Raw genomic sequence first — 18,315 nt, 5'->3', positions numbered from 1 at the left:
CCCAGGCTGAGCTTCCCAGGTATAGCACCTGTCCCCTGGGTCTGAGCCACTGCACAGCCCTGTCATCTCAGGGCCTTTAACTCTGATACATTCCCCTTACCTCTAAAATATATTAACAATATGTCATATGTCTACAAATACAACTATATACATGTTTTACATGACTGCTTTTTATATTTGTTAAGAAAGAATAGGAGAAGATCAATGCACTTGTGTGTGTGTGTTTGTGTGTGTGTTAATTTGCTTCTGTAGTGTCCGACTCACTGCAATCCTATGGACTGTAGCCTGCCAGGCACTTCTGTCCATGGAATTCTTCAGGCCAGAATACTGAGTAGATTGCTATGCCCTTCTCTAGGGGACTTTTTTTGATCTAGGGATCAAACTCATGTCTCTTATGTCTCCTCCATTGGCAGCTGGGTTCTTTACCACTAGTGCCATCTGAGAAACCTATATGCACTTATACTGTCTTATATAATTTCTTACCTTTACCAGTGCTCTTTGGTTTATCATGGTGATTAGAATTGTAGCCTGGGTTTACTTTCTTTCTTTTTTTTTTTCATTTATTTTTATTAGTTGGAGGCTAATTACTTTACAATATTGTAGTGGGTTTACTTTCTTAAGCCATAGGCTTTCCTTCAGTTTTCTTCCGTAAGGTAGATTTCCCAGCAATGTATTCTTTTTGGGTGGATAAGGGTAGAGGGCTATCAATATTTTGCCCTCAGTTTTGAAAGAGTATTTCATTTGATCTCATGAGAAATGCTGGGCTGGATGAGTTAAAAGCTGGAATCAAGATAGGTGGGAGAAACATCAACAACCTCAGATATGCAGATGATACCATTCTAATGGCAGAGGCAAAGAGGAACTAAAGAGCCTCTTGATGAGGGTGAAGGAGGAGAGTGAAAAAGCAGGCTTAAAACTAAATATTAAAAAACTAAGCTCATGGCATCTGGCTCCATTACTTCATGGCAAGTAGAAGGGGAAAATATGGAAGTAGTGACAAATATCCTCTTCTTGGGCTGTAAAATCAATGCAGATGGTGACTGCAGCCTTGAAATCAGATGTTTGCTTCTTGGCAGGAAAGCTATGGTAAACCTAGAGATTGTGTTAAAAAGCAGAGACATTATTCTGTTGACAAGGTCTGTATAGTCAAGGCAATGATCTTCCCAGTGGTCATGTAAGGTTGTGAGAGTTGGACCATAAAGAAGGCAGAGAGCTAAAGAATTGATGGCTTTGAACTACGGTGCTGGAGAAGACTCCTGAGAGTCTCTTGAACGGCAAGGAGATCAAACCATCAATCTTAAGGGAAATTAACTCTGAATACTTGGTGGAAGGACTGACGCTGAAATTGAAATTCCAGTATTTTGGTCATCTGATGCAAACAGCTGATTCATTGAAAAAGTCCCTGATTCTGGAAAGATTGAAGGCAGAAGAAGAGGGTGTCAGAGGATGAGATGGATGGATGGCATGAAAGATGCAAAGAACATGAACTTGGGCAACCTCTGGGAGATGGTAAGGGTCAGAGAGGCCTGGTGGCTGCAGTCCATGGCATCGCAAGGGTTGGACATGACTGGGTGATTGAACAATGATGACTTTGTTTGATATAGAATTTTTGATTGACAGTTTGACTATCAGGATTTTGACTATATCATCTCACTGCCAGAGAGCATCCACTGTTTCTCATAAGATATAAGCAGTATCTTGATATTCCCTTGAAAGTTTGAATTATTTTTCTTTAGTGCTTTAAGGTTTACTGACTTTAGCTTTCTTTTGTGTATGCTAGTGTGCTTTATTATGTACCAATATTCTCTAATCCTCTGTTCATTTTTCATCTCTGTTGTTTGGATTATATTATCTTATTGATCTATCTTAAAGTTCACTTGCTTTTTCATCAGCTTCTTATTCATTCCAACTAGTGAATTTTTCATTTTGAATAGAGTATACTTCAACTCCAAAATTTCCGTTTGTTATTTTTGTAAAATATGATTTCTATTTCTTATTTTTAGACTCTGTTAGATGTACATTTTTATTATACCTTTATTCTTTAATCATAGTTTCATGAAGATAGGTTGTATGCTTCCAACAATTTATACATTTCTCCTAAGTTCTCCAATTTGAAGGAATATAATGATACCCAATAGTCTCTTATGGTCACTATATTTTTATTTTAGTTTCTCATTTTATTTATTCCAGTGTTTTGTCTTTTTGGTAGTTTCCTTTGGGTCACTGAACCTATTGACATTAGCTAATTTGAAGTTTTTCCTTGTTAGAGCCAACCATCAGTCCTTTCATAGGCAGTTTCTATTGACTGTTTTTTTTCACCATTTAGGTCACATGTTTATATTTCTTTATATGTCTTGTGAAATTATTGTTAAGATATTATCTTCAGACAATGGAGTGTAGCAACTCTAATTCCATGTCTTGTTACTGATATATGTTTAGTGACTACATGGACTATTTTAATAAAGTATCTTTCCTTTACAGGATAAAGCGTCTGATGCAGCTATTTGGAGGGTGCAGCCACCACAATATTCACATTACCTGGGCAGACTGTGCTTTTAGTAGCACTCTTCTTTTAACTGTCTCCTTTCATCTCACATGCCAGTAAAGTAATGCTCAAAATTCTCCAAGCAAAACTTCAGCAAAATGTGAAGCTCCCAGATGTGTCAAGCTGGTATTAGAAAAGGCAGAGGAACCAGAGATCAAATTGCCAACATCTGCTGGGTCATTGAAGAAGCAAGACAATTCCAGAAAAACATCTATTTCTGCTTTATTGACTATGCCAAAGCCTTTGACTGTGTGGATCACAATAAACTGTGGATAATTGTGAAAGAGATGGAAATACCAGACCACTTGACCTGCCTCTAGAGAAACCTGTATGCAGGTCAGGAAGAAACAGTGAGAACTGGACATGGAACAACAGACTGGTTCCAAATAGGAAAAGGAGGATGTCAAGGCTGTATACTGTCACCCTGTTTATTTAACTTATATGCAGAATACATCATGAGAAATGCTGGGCTGGATGAAGCACAAGCTAGAATCAAGATTGCCGGGAGAAATATCAATAACTTCAGATATGCAGGTGACATCACCCTTATGGCAGAAAGTGAAGAAGAACTAAAGAGCCTCTTGATGAAAGTGAAAGAGGAGAGTGAAAAAGTTGGCTTTAAGCTCAACATTCAGAAAACTAAGATCATGGCATCTGGTCCCATCACTTCATGGGAAATAGATGGGGAAACAGTGGAAACAGTGGCTGACTTTATTTTTGGGGGCTCCAAAATCACTGCAGATGGTGATTGCAGTCATGAAATTAAAAGATGCTTACTCCTTGGAAGGAAAGTTATGACCAACCTAGACAGAATATTAAAAAGCAGAGACATTACTTTATCAACAAAGGTCTGTCTAATCAAGGCTATTGTTTTTCCAGTAGTCATGTATGGATGTGAGAGTTGGACTATAAAGAAAGCTGAGCGCCAAAGAATCAATGCTTTTGAACTGTGATGTTGGAGAAGACTCTTGAGAGTCCCTTGGACTGCAAAGAGATCCAATCAGTCCATCCTAATGGAGATCAGTCCTGGGTGTTCATTGGAAGGACTGATGTTGAAGCTGAAGTTCCAATACTTTGGCCACCTGATGTGAAGAGCTGACTCATTTGAAAAGACCTTGATGCTGGGAAAGCTTGAGGGCAGAAGGAGAAGTGGACGACAGAGGATGAGATGGTTGTATGGCATCATCAACTCAATGCACATAAATTTGGGTAGGCTCTGGGAGCTGGCGATGGACAGGGAGGCCTGGTGTGCTGCAGTTCATGGGGTCGCAATGATTCGGACATGACTGAGCAACTGAACTGAACTGAACTGAACTTCATACTGTTAGATTTCATCAGTTGTTGAGTGATTGTGTTATAGCTGTTGATAACATCTTGGGTGCATAAATTGCTCTAGAATCTGACCCCTTGCAAGGATAGTTTTAGAAATCAGTGTTTGAAGTGTGTTCTGACCTCAGGACTGCTCTTTGTAGCCATGTCTTTCTCTGATTTTCTCTGATAAACTAGCTTGTCAATGTTTAGCTTGTATCTGTCATTAAACAATTAGCTTCTGCTTAAATGTTTACTAAGAAATCTTTCATAGTTTGTGGGTGCTCATAAACTTGACCTTTTCAGGCTCTTTTTCTCTTAAGTGAGCAACTTAAGAATAGCTTTCATATCCTAAGTCTCCCTCTGGTCAAACTTTCTGAACTTTCTCTTCAGAGCTGAAAATAGGAACAGTGTGGCACATGTCTCTCTCTGTGACATCCCTCTTTTGTGTGTAAACAGTAGTGTCGATTTTTAGTTTTCCTTTTCATCATGGAACTTTCATTTATGAATGAGCTGGGCAAACAACTATTTGGGATTCAGTATTCTCAATATTCTGTGCCTGAATAGAACCTCTGCCCTACTGTTGGAAGAAGGGAGAACTTTGATGGCCATACTTATCTGGAAATTAGCCACTGTAACCCATAACTAGGGGGTATGTGTGTCTATGTGTGAGAAATTCAAGTGGCTAAACTCTTCTAAGTTGATACAATAACACTCAAAAGGGAGCTGTGGGTAGTGAGAGCCTAGTGTTCTTTCTGAATGTACCCAGAGTGGAGTCTAGATTTCTGAATAAGGATGATGAGAGAGGGAGCTGTTTTAGGTTTAAATGGCAAAGGCTTTCAATGATTTTTCTGTTAATGTATTTTTTTGAAATAAATGTGTCTTTACTTGCTGTATATCTTTAGAGAACTTTCTGGACACTAAATAGTTGTTTTAAAATATAACTTTCAGTAGTTATTCTTACTTCATGTAAGAATTTGTTCATGGAATATATCATGTTGCCATTTCAGAAATGAGAGTGTTGGGGCTTCAAAAGTGGCTCAGTAGTATGGAATCAGTCTGCCAATGCAGGAGACACAGGCTTGATCCCTGGTTCAGGAAGATCCTATATGTTGCAGGGAAACTAAGCCAGTGCATCACAGCTATTCAGCCTGCACTCTAGCACTGGGGAACTGCAACTAGTGATTCCACGCATTTGAACTACTGAAGCCCATGCATTCTAGGGCCAGTGCTCCGCAACAAGAAAAGCCATCTCAGTGAGGAGCCTGTGGACCACAACTAGAGAGTAGCCCTCACTCTCTGCGACTAGAAGAAAGCCTGTGCAGCAAGAAGACCCAGCAGAGCTACAAATTAAAAGAAAAAGAAGTGGGAAGTCAAGGTGCAAAATTTGCTGTCTATATCTATCTATCTACGTTGATGTGTAGTTGATTTACAGCTGTGTGTTATTTCAGGGGTATAGTATAATTAATTAATATTTTTTGTAAAATTACATTCCATCATGGCAACCAACTCCAGTTTTCTTGCCTGGAAAATTCCATGGACGGAGGAGCCTAGTGGGCTACAGTCCATGGGGTCACAAAGAGTCGGACATGACTGAGCAACTTCACATACATCACATACTTTTTATAATATATTGGGTAATAATTCCCTGTGCTGTCCAGTAGATTCTTGTTGCTTATTTTGTGTATGGTAGTTTGCATCTCTTATTCCATAATCTTAATTGGTTGCTGTTCCCCCTGCTGTTTGGTAAGCATATGTTTATTGTCTATGTCTGTCAGTCTGTTGTATGTAGATTCATTTGTATTATATTTTTAGTTTTTATATTAAGTGACATAGTATTTTTCTCTTTGTGACATATGTCACTAAGAATAGTGATCTCTAGTTCCAATCAAGTTATTACAGATGGCAATATTTTATTCTTTCCAAGGGTGAGTAATAATCCTTAGTACATATATCCCACATCTTCTTAAGATAATTGTCTGTTATTGGGCACTTAGTTGGCTTCCATGTTTTGTGTGTTTTAGTTGCTTAGTCATGTTTGACTCTTTGCAACCTCAAGGACTATAGCCTGCCAGTCTCGTCTGTCCATGGAATTCTCCAAGCAAGAATACTAGAGTGGGTTGCCATTTCCTTCTCCAGGGGATCTTCCTGATCTAGGGATTGAACCTGGGTCTCCCGCATTGCAGGCAGATTCTTTACCATCTGGGCTATAGGGAAGTCCCATCCATGTTTTAGTTGTTAGAAATGGTGCTGCTATGAATGTTGGGGTGCACGTATCTTTTGAAAGTAGAGTTTTTCATTTTTTCAGCTATGTACCTAAAGTGGGATTGCTGGATCATGTGGTAGTTTTACTTTTGGTTTTTCAGTAATCTGCATAATGTTTTTCACAGCAGTTACACCAATTTACATTCCCAGCAACACTGTATGAGGGTTCTCTTTTCTTCACATTTTCTTTGGCATTTAGTATTTTGATATTTCAGTATTAGTGTTTAGAAATACAACAGATTTGTTGTATTAATAATACAATACAACAGATTTCTGTGTATTAATCTTGTGTCTTTTGACTTTGCTAAATTAATTTATGTTAATAATGTTTTTGAAGATAATTAGGGTTTTCTACATAAAGTATCATGTCATCTGCAAGTGGTGGCAGTTTTACCTCTTCCCTTCCAATTTGGATAATTTCATTCTATTTTTTTCTTTTCTGATTGCTGTGGGTATGAATTCTCATACTGTATTAAACAGGCAGTGAGAGTGGGCATCTTTTCCTTGATCCTGAATTTAGCAGGAAGGCTTTCAAGTTTTCAATTTTGGGTATTATATTGACTGTGTTTTTATAATAAATGACTCGTATTATGTTGAGATATATTCCTTCTACATTCAGTTTGATGAGAGTTTTTTTATGAATGGTTGTTGGATTATATCGAATACTATTTTGTGCCTATTGAAATGATTATGTGATCTTTACTGTGTTTCTAATCCCACAAACACTCTTCTGGGAAATAGTTTAACTGGATGAAGATGAATGTCTTGCCATGGCTTTAGGTAAGAAGTGCTGTTGAGGCTGGATGTACAGTGAAAGCAAAGAACTATTAATAGTTTCATAGATAAAATTAAAGTTTGAATCTTTTTACAGGATTCCAGTTATTGAACAATTTCTATAGCAAGGAAGAACTATAAAATTCTATATCAAAATGAAGTTTAAAATTCTGAATATCTATGAAATAATACAGTTAAGTAGACTGGTTATTGTTCTTATTTCTACACTCAACATATGAAAAACAATTACATTCAATAATTTCTCTTTAGTATAATTTTTGAATTAAAATAATAAATTTCACTATATATGCATGTAGTTTTATTTTTATTTAATTTTTAATCAGTATTTTTCCCCTGCAAAACATAAATTCTAAGTCAGGTAGACAATCTCTTGAAAGTGAAATTTATATTTTGTCACAAAAGGAGAAGAACATTATCATAATACCTCCTATTGAAATAAGCATGAGGAGTTCTATTTATGTGGCAAACAAGCTTGACATCTCAGAAACAGCTAGTCTCTTTTCCCCTTCTTTCCTGTGCTAGCAAAATTCTGGCAACAAAACAAACACTTTCTGATGACATTTGCAGCAGTTGCCACACAGGTCAGCAGGAATCCAGTCACATCCAGAGAGTTTTACTGGAACCAGTTGAGGTCATGGAGAGCTGGTCGCAGGTGATTGGCTCCTTTGTGCCACATGACAAACTCCATCTAGAAGACTGCTCAGTCCAAGGGTTTCATAGGCTGATCATGCTGAATGGCTGATAACCTCATGCCATTCTCTTTGTAGCTGAAAGAAAATCAAACAGGCATCTATTTATAGAATGAGCTCTAACAGATCAAATATGTGAAATTTTCTTTCAGCTGGTAACAGAGAGAACAACACAGAGTGGAAGAAATAGATAATTTTACTCCAAGGTGATTATTGAGACCTTAACTTGTGGGTTAGGATATCTTAAAGGCATAGGATTTCAAGTTCCAAAGAATAGAAAGAAAATGGGAGAGGATGAGATTGTGTAGTGTAAGGAAAGGAATGAGTTAAGTCCCAAAGGGGAAAGAAAGGAAAGAAATTCATAATATGTTTGTTCAAAGTTTGAATTCCCTAGTAAAGAACTGTTAATAAACCTGGTAGATATGTTTTAAAATGCAGTCATAGTCCAGAGATAGCAGATAAGTCTACAATGAGGTTGAGAGACAAGTCCAGAAAGGACTGATCTTACATTAGTGAATCAGTGGCTGAAAGTGTGGAAGTGGATTGACTCGGTTTGATTCCTGACTGATTCTGACACTTGCTGGCTGCTTTTTTTATTCTTTCTGTTCCTCTGTTTTTGTTGTTGTTGTTGTTTTTATATATATATAATATATTAAAATTTTAAAACCTTTTTATTTTCAAACTACTCATTTTATAATTGGAGGGCCCAATTGGCTATATAAAATGGATAGGAATGGTACCTTATCTGATCATTTTGAGAATAATGTATTAATTCTTAGAGACATTCCTGAAGTGAAGTGAAGTTGCTCAGCCTTGTCCGACTCTTTGTGATCCCATGGACTGTACCCTGCCAGGTTCCTCTGTCCATGGGATTTTCCAAGCAAGAGTACTGGAGTGGGTTGCCATTTCCTTCTCCAAGAGATCTTCCCGACCCAATAATTGAACCCGGGTCTCCCACATTCTAGGCAGAGGCTTTACCATCTGAGCTACCTAGCAGGTAGTATTCTCTCAGGAAATGTTTGCTCGTATTGTTGTTGCTTTGGTTCTTGTTCTAAAAGAATCTGGAAAAGACTCAAAATTTCACTTTCAAGCATTGCAGTTACGTTTGTTTCTACTGTTGAAGTGATGCTGGACTCTGTGTGTGTGTGTGTGTGTGTGTGTGTGTGTGTTGCTGAGTCAGGTCTGACTGTTTGAGACGCCATGGACTGTAGCTGGCCATGCTTCTCTGTCCTTGGAATTCTCCAGGCAGGGATACTAGAGTGGGTAGCCATTTTCTTCTCCAGGGGATCTTCTCGACACAGGGATGGTGGACTAATAGACAAAAAAGTAGGAAGAATAAAGAAATATGGTTCGTGAACTCTAAATCACAGAGTGCTATAACATGGCATTGCAGCAATGACAATGGGGGTAACTTCTTTCTCTTTTCTGTCAGAAACATGGGGGGAGCACTGGATTTTTGAGAGGACTATGGTAATCTGGAAACATTTTTGTAATACTATAGGAATAGAACACAATAAAAAAAAAAGTTACTTAATATGTGTAAAGTCCAGCACTACTGCCTGGAGAATCCCCATGGACAGAAGAGCCAGGTGGGCTACACTCCATGGGGTCGCAAAGAGTCAGACACAACTGGAATGACCTAGCATGCATGCACAACACTATGTTACTAAGTAAAATATGCTTATATCATAGCCTTCAGTTTATAGCAGCTAATAAATCATCTTAATTTTTTGACACCAACTTTGCATTATTAAAATTAAAAAACATATAAATATACTAAAAAGATATATGCATAGAAAATCAGCAAGTGAAAGACCTATTTTTTAAGAAAAAGAATATTTGCTTTTTATACTGATTATTTAGGTAAATAGCTGCACTAAAATTAAATAACACAACTTATAAAACACAAATGGACACTGCGCTACTATTACTGACACATTCTCTAAATGTTTCACTTCAAAGAAATTATGAAACAATAGGGGGAAGTATACATATATATATGTCATATTTGTGATATTAATATAATTGTGTTACTGAAATTCATGTATATCCTGAAGTGATTTGGAAATCAAATATTTTTGCTTTTTTTTTCCCATTTATTTTTATTAGTTGGAGGCTAATTACTTTACAATATTGTAGTGGTTTCTGCCATACATTGACATGAATCAGCCATGGATCTACATGTATTCCCCATCCTGATCCCCCCTCCCACTTTCCTCTCCACCCGATCCCTCTGGGTCTTCCCAGTGCACCAGCCCTGAGCAGTTGTCTCATGCACCCAACCTGGGCTGGTGATCTGTTTCACCATAGATAATACACATGTTTCGATGTTGTTCTCTCAAAACATCCCATCCTCGCCTTCTCCCACAGAGTCCAAAAGTCTGTTCTGTACATCTGTCTCTTTTTCTGTTTTGCATATAGGGTTATCGTTACCATTTTTCTAAATTCCATATATATGCGTTAGTATACTATATTGGTCTTTATCTTTCTGGCTTACTTCACTCTGTATAATGGGCTCCAGTCTCATCCATCTCATTAGAACTGATTCAAATGAATTCTTTTTAATGGCTGAGTAATATTCCACGGTGTATATGTACCACAGCTTCCTTATCCATTCGTCTGCTGATGGGTATCTAGGTTGCTTCCATGTCCCGGCTATCATAAACAGTGCTGCGATGAACATTGGGGTGCACGTGTCTCTTTCAGATATGGTTTCCTCGGTGTGTATGCCCAGGAGTGGGATTGCTGGGTCATATGGTAGTTCTATTTCCATTTTTTAAAGGAATCTCCACATGGTTCTCCATAGCGGTTGTACTAGTTTGCATTCCCACCAACAGTGTAAGAGGGTTCCCTTTTCTCCACACCCTCTCCAGCATTTATTGCTTGGAGACTTTTGGATAGCAGTTATCCTGATTGGCATGTAATGGTACCTCATTGTGGTTTTGATTTGCATTTCTCTGATAATGAGTGATGTTGAGCATCTTTTCATGTGTTTGTTAGCCATCTGTATGTTTTCTTTGGATAAATGTCTGTTTAGTTCTTTGGCCCATTTTTTGATTGGGTCATTTATTTTTCTGGAATTGAGCTTCAAGAGTTGTTTGTATATTTTTGAGATTAATCCTTTGTCTGTTTCTTCATTTGCTATTATTTTCTCCCAATCTGAGGGTTGTCTTTTCACCTTGCTTATAGTTTCCTTTGTTGTGCAAAAGCTGACCCTCAATGGTGAAAAATAGAAAGCATTTCCCCTGAAATCAGGAACAAGACAAGGGTGCCCACTCTCACCACTGCTATTCAACATAGTTTTGGAAGTTTTGGCCACAGCAATCAGAGCAGAAAAAGAAGTAAAAGGAATCCAGATAGGAAAGGAAGAAGTGAAACTCTTGCTGTTTGCAGATGACATGATCCTCTACATAGAAAACCCTAAAGACTCTACCAGAAAATTACTAGAGCTAATCAATGAATATAGTAAAGTTGCAGTATATAAAATTAACACACAGAAATCCCTTGCATTCCTATACACTAACAGAAAGAGAAATTAAGGAAACAATGCCATTCACCACTGCAATAAAAAGAATAAAATACTTAGGAGTATATCTACCTAAAGAAACAAAAGATCTATACATAGAAAACTATAAAACACTGATGAAAGAAATCAAAGAGGACACAAACAGATGGAGAAACATACCTTGTTCATGGATTGGAAGAATCAATATTGTCAAAATGACTATACTATCCACAGCAATCTATAGATTCAATGCAATCCCTATTAAGCTACCAACGGTATTTTCCACAGAACTAGAACAAATAATTTCACGATTTGTATGGAAATACAAAAAAACCTCGAATAGCCCAAGCAATCTTGAGAAAGAAGAATGGAACTGGAGGAATCAACCTGCCTGACTATACTACAAAGCCACAGTCATCAAGACAGTATGGTACTGGCACAATGACAGAAATATAGATCAATGGATCAAAATAGAAAGCCCAGAGATAAATCCACGAACCTATGGATACCTTATCTTTGACAACGGAGGCAAGGTTATACAATGGAAAAAAGACAACCTCTTTAACAAGTGGTGCTGGGAAAACTGGTCAACCACTTGTAGAAGAATGAAACCAGAACACTTTCTAACACCATACACAAAAATAAGCTCAAAATGGATTAAAGATCTAAATGTAAGACCAGACACTATAAAACTCCTAGAGGAGAACATAGGCAAAACACTCTCTGACATAAATCACAGCAGGATCCTCTATGACCCACCTCCCAGAATTTTGGAAATAAAAGCAAAAATAAGCAAATGGGACCTAATATTTTTGCTTTTAGATAATTTGGCTTTTAGATAGTAATATCACAACATATCTCTTCCAAATAAGACAAGAACAAACACAACCAAAAGAAATCAGAATATACCTATATTTATAAGCAGTATCTACATAGTTGTAATTAAGTTTGAAAGTTTTATTTGTTTGCCATTTATGTAAATGGTTCAAAGTAACACGTTCAAAGTATTAAAGACTTGCAGATAGAGAGCAATCTATTGGTTACTGGATTTGGGGGAATAGAAATATATGTGTAAGAGGCAAAAACTACTGGGAATAATATAAGTACAAATTTTTATTATACAACATTAGGAATATAACCAATATTTGGTTTTGAGTGGAAAATTACCTAAAAATTGTGTAAAAACTTTTATAAAAGGGATATACAGCATTTCCCTTCCAAGTCAGTTACATTTAGATTTTATAATTATTCCAAAGAAGACAAAACTATCACAATCAAAAAACCCAAGAATATACCTACATTTATACATAGTATCTACATAGTTGAAATTGGATAATTGGAAAATTCTAGCTGTTTACCACTTATCAGTGATGGAATCAAAATATTAGCATAATATTTTCTAATATCTCAAAATATTAGAAACCTTGGAAAATATTAAGTGTAATGGAATTTGAGATTGATTATGTGAAGGTGGTTTCCTGAAAATAAACCATCCTTGCAGAGTTTAAAACATCTGAGGAGTTCACAGGCTGAAAGGAAGTAAAGTGGGCAGACGAATATTCATAGCATCCATTGTTCCCTCTTATAACTTTGTTCTCAATGCTTCTTAATAATTCTATTACCATTTCAATACTTCTTTCATTTTAAAGATTTTGTTGTTGTTGTTGTTCAGTCTGTCAGTTATGTCCAACTCTTTGTGACCCCATGGGCTGCAACAGGCCAGGCTTTCCTGTCCTTTATCATCCCCTAGAGTTTGCTCAAAGTCGTGACCATTGAGTAGGTGATGCCATCCAATCATCTCATCCTCTGTCATCCCCTTTTAGTGATTAGTTCTTTCAAAATTTCTCCACTATCTTTAAACCACTGACAAACCTTTCCCATAAAACCATGAAAAAATATCAGTGTGACACTCACAATAGATTATTGGTGACTGTTTTCAAAGCATTGAGCAAAACTTACTCCTCATTTTGCTTCTGTGAAGACTTATTGCTGCCTCCCTGGCTTTCAGATGAGAACTTCTCTAGAAGGAATATCTAGCTAAAAAAACAAAAACAAAAATGAAAACATACTCATAAAAGATTGTTAGTGACTTCCTTCAATGCATTGAGCAAATCTCTTGTTGACATTGTTTCCAAGTCCAATCTTACACCAGCTTCCTGGGCCTTCATATGAATGTTGTTATGAGGTTGATCTGCAAACAAAGGAAGGCCTATTATAGGGATCCTGTGGTAGATGGCCTCATAAATGCCATTGCTTCCACCATGAATTACAAAGGCTTTGGTTTTTGGATGACCTAGGAATGAATGAATTTCAGTAAACTTATTACTTATAACTTTTACAATAAAATGAGAAATTGACTTTTTTAAGGCACTGAAATGTGAAATGAAAATACCTCCTGCCATATTAATAAACAAGAAATGTCATAGCCATCAGCAATTTCTGGCCTCCAATGTGAATGAGAGTTCCCCAAGCTGAGATCCAGTGGATGCTGCCACCCCCTACAGTGATTGCTGAGGAGCTGGGAGAATGCAAGAAGCAAGGTGAACAAGGAAACAGGACTGACCCCAGATAGCTGAGGTGCATATGAAAGGAATGAATTCAGTAAGCCCAAAGACTTGCACCTTCCCACACATAGAAGGCTAAACTCCTTAACTCCATACCTGATCTTTGATGTTCAGACTGTCTGCTCTGTTTGTTGCAAGCTTATGTATTGCCTGACTTCCCCTCTGTCTCCTTGGAGCAGTTTTCTCAGGGCTACTGAGATGCTGTCTGCTGGGATTGGAGTCCTAAACATTCCAACCAAATAAAATAGCTCTCTAGTTTCAGATTGTGACTATATTTTTCAGTTGACAGGAAGAAGCAGTGTTTTTTTTTAGATAACAATTATACATATGAAAGTTCTTTTAAATTGCTTTCAGAACTCAGAGAAGAAACCTCTATGTCAACTGAAGGGGTAAATAAAGAATTTGGAAAGAAGTGTTGAGTCACCTGAACATCACAAATGAATCCAGGATTGGCAGGTGAACAACTTGAAAGAGCATTCTGGGTAAAATAAATCACATGTGCAAAATAAGAGAAATTATTCTCTTAAAGATATAGTGAAGTCATTTAGTCTGACAGGAATGGTGTCAGGGGAAAAGAAGGGTAATGGTAGTGGCACTGAGACCAGAAGAAGGAAAAGCAACCTTTTATCATGAAGTGTGCTATCACTTCATAAAAATAATTGTGGATTTTTTCTTACAGAAAACGGAAAGTCACTGGTAATAAAAAGGAAGCTCATTTTTAGTAGCATTTAGCATACCCCTACAGAGGGAAAAAGAGAGATAAAAGGAAAGAATTCAGAGACAGAACAACAAGCCAGGAAGTTATTGAAAAGTTCACAGTAAGAAGTAATTATAGCTAAAATAAAGATTATAGCCATACAGGATATGACCACATATAATAAAATACCAATGTTATATATTCTTTTTCCCCTTGTCATTGGAAGTAAAATAAAATAGTAAAGTTTTCTTTTTGAATGTTTTGATAATTCTCTATAAATTTGTTACCTATTGAAATACTATCACTCTGCTCAGCTGTTAACTCATGCTTTTAATATTAGTTCTGACACGTCTTACCCAGAAGATTATACATTTGAGTATTAGGGTCCTAAGGTTTCTAGTTTCTTGCCATCGTATCTCCATAGAACTTGTTAATGGTAAGGGAAATTTCATATTCTATGACTTGAATTCAAAGTTAGAGTATTAAAATTCTAAACTGATCAGAATACATCTAATTATGTGTCTTCCATATGACATGTATGGAAATGAAGACATATTAAGTAATGATACCTATTAATAAACAGACTGGCTTCCCAGATGGTTCTAGTATTAGAGAACCCACATGCCAATTCAGGAGAGGTAAGATATGTGGATTTGATCTCTGGGTTGGGAAAATCCCGTGAGTAGGGCATGGCAACCCACTCCATTATTCTTGCCTGGAGAATCACATGGACAGAGGAGCCAGATGGGCTATGGTCCATAGAGTCACAAAGAGTTGCACATGACAGAAATGACTTTGTACCCATACACAATACACTGACATAAGTAGGAATACCTACATTTGATGTACACATGATGGCATAGACAAATGCGATATTTTTTAGTCCTAATTCAATAAATTGAATAATTGCTAGGTGTTCTTATTTCTAGTACAAAAAGATATTGACATATTACAAATAAGCGACACACTTATTTGCCTTCCTCTTATACGAGCTCCTGGAGAAGAACATGACAACCCACTCCAGTATTCTTGCCTGGAGAATCCTGTGGACATAGGAACCTAGTGGGCTGCTGTCCATGGGGTTGCACAGAGTCAGACACGACTGAAGCGACTTTGCATGCACGCGTGCATTGGAGAAGGAAGTGGCAACACACTCCAGTGTTCTTGCCTGGAGAATCCCAGAGACAGAGGAGCCTGGTAGGCTGCTGTCTATGGGGTCGCAAAGAGTCAGACACGACTGAAATGACTTAGCAGCAGCAGCAGTATACTAGCTCTAACTTTCAAACATTCACTCATTCATTTCTTTTTGCTGTGAAAGAGAGTTTACTTATATCAACTTGCTAGTATAACAAGTTATTTTATTGGAATTTTATGTTTTGATTACAAAGAAGAAATTCACTCAGATAACTTAGTCATGTCTTGCATCAGTCATTTAGAAATAAACTGTTTTGCTTACGTATAATTTATTAATAAAAAGCTAATTGGTGTTGCCTAGGAAGTATAAGGCTACAGTCCATGGGGTTGCAAAGAGTCAGACACGACTGAGCAACTTCACTTTCACTTTCAGGAAGTATAGCTTCATTTAGATTATAAATTGTTAAGCACTTGCAAAAACAATGACAACTGGAATTTTTTGACATAAATCCAAAGTATTAGCAGTATTACTAGGCTTGGATGTTTTGTGTTTAGAAAATAAGAGCCAGTTTGAAATTTGTATGTGACAATAAAGTTGTTGAAAATGATCAAATATTGTGACACTAAAGTTTATTCTGCTAACCCTGAATACTTTAACAATGAAATGCAAAGCATTGACAGAATTGATTAGTCTCTAGGTCCAGTACCAAAATAAGGAACAATTTTGGAATTCCAAGCAATTCTCATAAACTGGATTATAATTCACTAGTGTTTAACTTCTATTTTCTGTGTGAATGAAAGTAAAGTAACCAGATTCTCAGCAAAAAATGGTATAGGTTATTAGGAGAGCTCTATCAAATAGCAAACTAAAAAATCTTTCACAAATATCTGAAGACCCCAGGGGTACTTTATATATTACAAAGTAGGTTACTGCTATATTTTATGGAGAAGGAGGCAGTTGAATCTTTTCCATGCTAGTCTTCCATATGCTTGGCTGTTTCTTATGGTCCCTTTTCCCTTCTCAATCAGGAGGGGTGTCAGGAAGCATTTAACAAGAGGCTTCCTGTGTGCTGTTTTGGATCTGTCAGAAACCCTCTGGCCCTTATTGATCCCTGAATATTCAGGAATTAAGAGGAGAGGCACACCTTTCCTGAGGCTGAGGAATCCAGGCATTTCTCATTACAGTGATAAGTACCCTCTTCCTTTTTATGAGCCAAATGGTAAAAGGTGATTGTTTGCAACTCTCTTTCTTTGATAGGGATCATCTTATGTTTTGTAAGTCTGGAATTTTAAGTTTTGTCTTTGCTGAGAATAACCACCTTGTAAGACAGTATACATGCCCACGCTATGTTGATTAAAACACCTTTGCTTCATTAGAGCTTTGGTCCCCGTGTCTTTCTTCTTTCTTTCTTTCTTTTTCTTTCTTTTTCCTCTCTCTCTCTCTCTCTCTCTTTCTTTCTTTCTTTTTTTCCTTCTTTCTGTCTCTCTCTCTCTCTCTCTCTCTCTCTCTATTTCTGGCTAATTCCTTGGAGCGCAGAGGCCCGCTGAGCTCACTTTCTTGCCCGGGCTTCTAAGACCCTCTTGAGAAGGCGCAATATGCCTTCACCCACTCGAGAGGGCACCTGGTGCCTACGTGCAGCAGCGTGAGCCCTAAGAACAGGACTCTATTGGCTTTCTGCGTAAACCAGGGGATGTCAGCCTCTTTGTCTCTCTTACTCTCCGGGCCACCAGGTTCTGGTCCATTAAAGGACCAACAAGCGCTATCAGCCTCTTTCTCTCTCTTACTTTCTTATCATCCACTCTGCACCACCAGGTTCCAGTCCATTAAAGGACCAACAAGCGCCATCAGCCTCTTTCTCTCTCTTACTTTCTTCTCATCGTCTCCGCACCACCAGGTTCCGGTCCATTAAAAGACCAACAGAGGGGTACTATGATCGATTAGAAGCAGAGTTCATTAAGGACCAGACTTTACAATGTGCGTGTGCTTGCTTGTTAACTTGCTTCAGTCATGTCTGACTCTTTGCAACCCCATGGAACGTAGCCCACCAGTCTCCTCTGTCCATGGGATTCTCCAAGCAAGAATACTGGAGTAGGTTGCCATGCCCTCCTCCAGAGGAGCTTCATGACCCAGGGATTGAACCCATGTCTCTTGTGTCTTCTGCATTGGCAGGAAGGTTCTTTACTACTAGAGCCACCTGGGAATCCCCCTTACAATGCACCGTGTTCATGTTATGGTCAGAGCCCTATCTTCACATTTTCTCTTTGATCTTCCTACTTCAGGTTTTGGCAGGGCCCAGTCAGCAAGGGAGGCCAATGTTTCTCTTCTCTATATAACTCTGGCTTGCCAGGCCAGCCGGAATATTTCAGCGAGCAACACAACGTGTTCCTTTAGGCTAAGAAATAAAGAGGCAGAACAGATGGGGTCGAGAGGATCGCTGCAGTCAACGATGATTCTTTATTTCTCAGGGTTACATATATACTAAACTAAGAAGAGAGGCATCCCAAAGAAAATTCTTCCCCATGTACATCATCTTTAAGATAACAATCACCAGAGCTCTCTCATGGCGCCAAAGGCATCCTACTTATCTTAAGGGCAGTCGTGCAAAGCTATCTATCTGCACCTTGTGTGCATTCAAGGCTCACTAATGGTCTGTTAGGAGTTAACTCGGATAGTAAATTCCAGAGGGGAGGCGGGACAGAGAGCTATGTCTGCGAACAGACCCTTGATAATCAATCAAGGCAGCTCCCAGAGTCAGCTCTTTCAAGCCGCTCCCCGCACTGGCTGAATGGGTTTCTGAAGGCAGCTTGCAGAG

This window comes from Dama dama, chromosome 6, assembly GCF_033118175.1.
Source record: "Dama dama isolate Ldn47 chromosome 6, ASM3311817v1, whole genome shotgun sequence".
Lineage (NCBI taxonomy): Eukaryota > Metazoa > Chordata > Mammalia > Artiodactyla > Cervidae > Dama > Dama dama.
Note: the sequence above shows the minus strand (reverse complement) of the source record.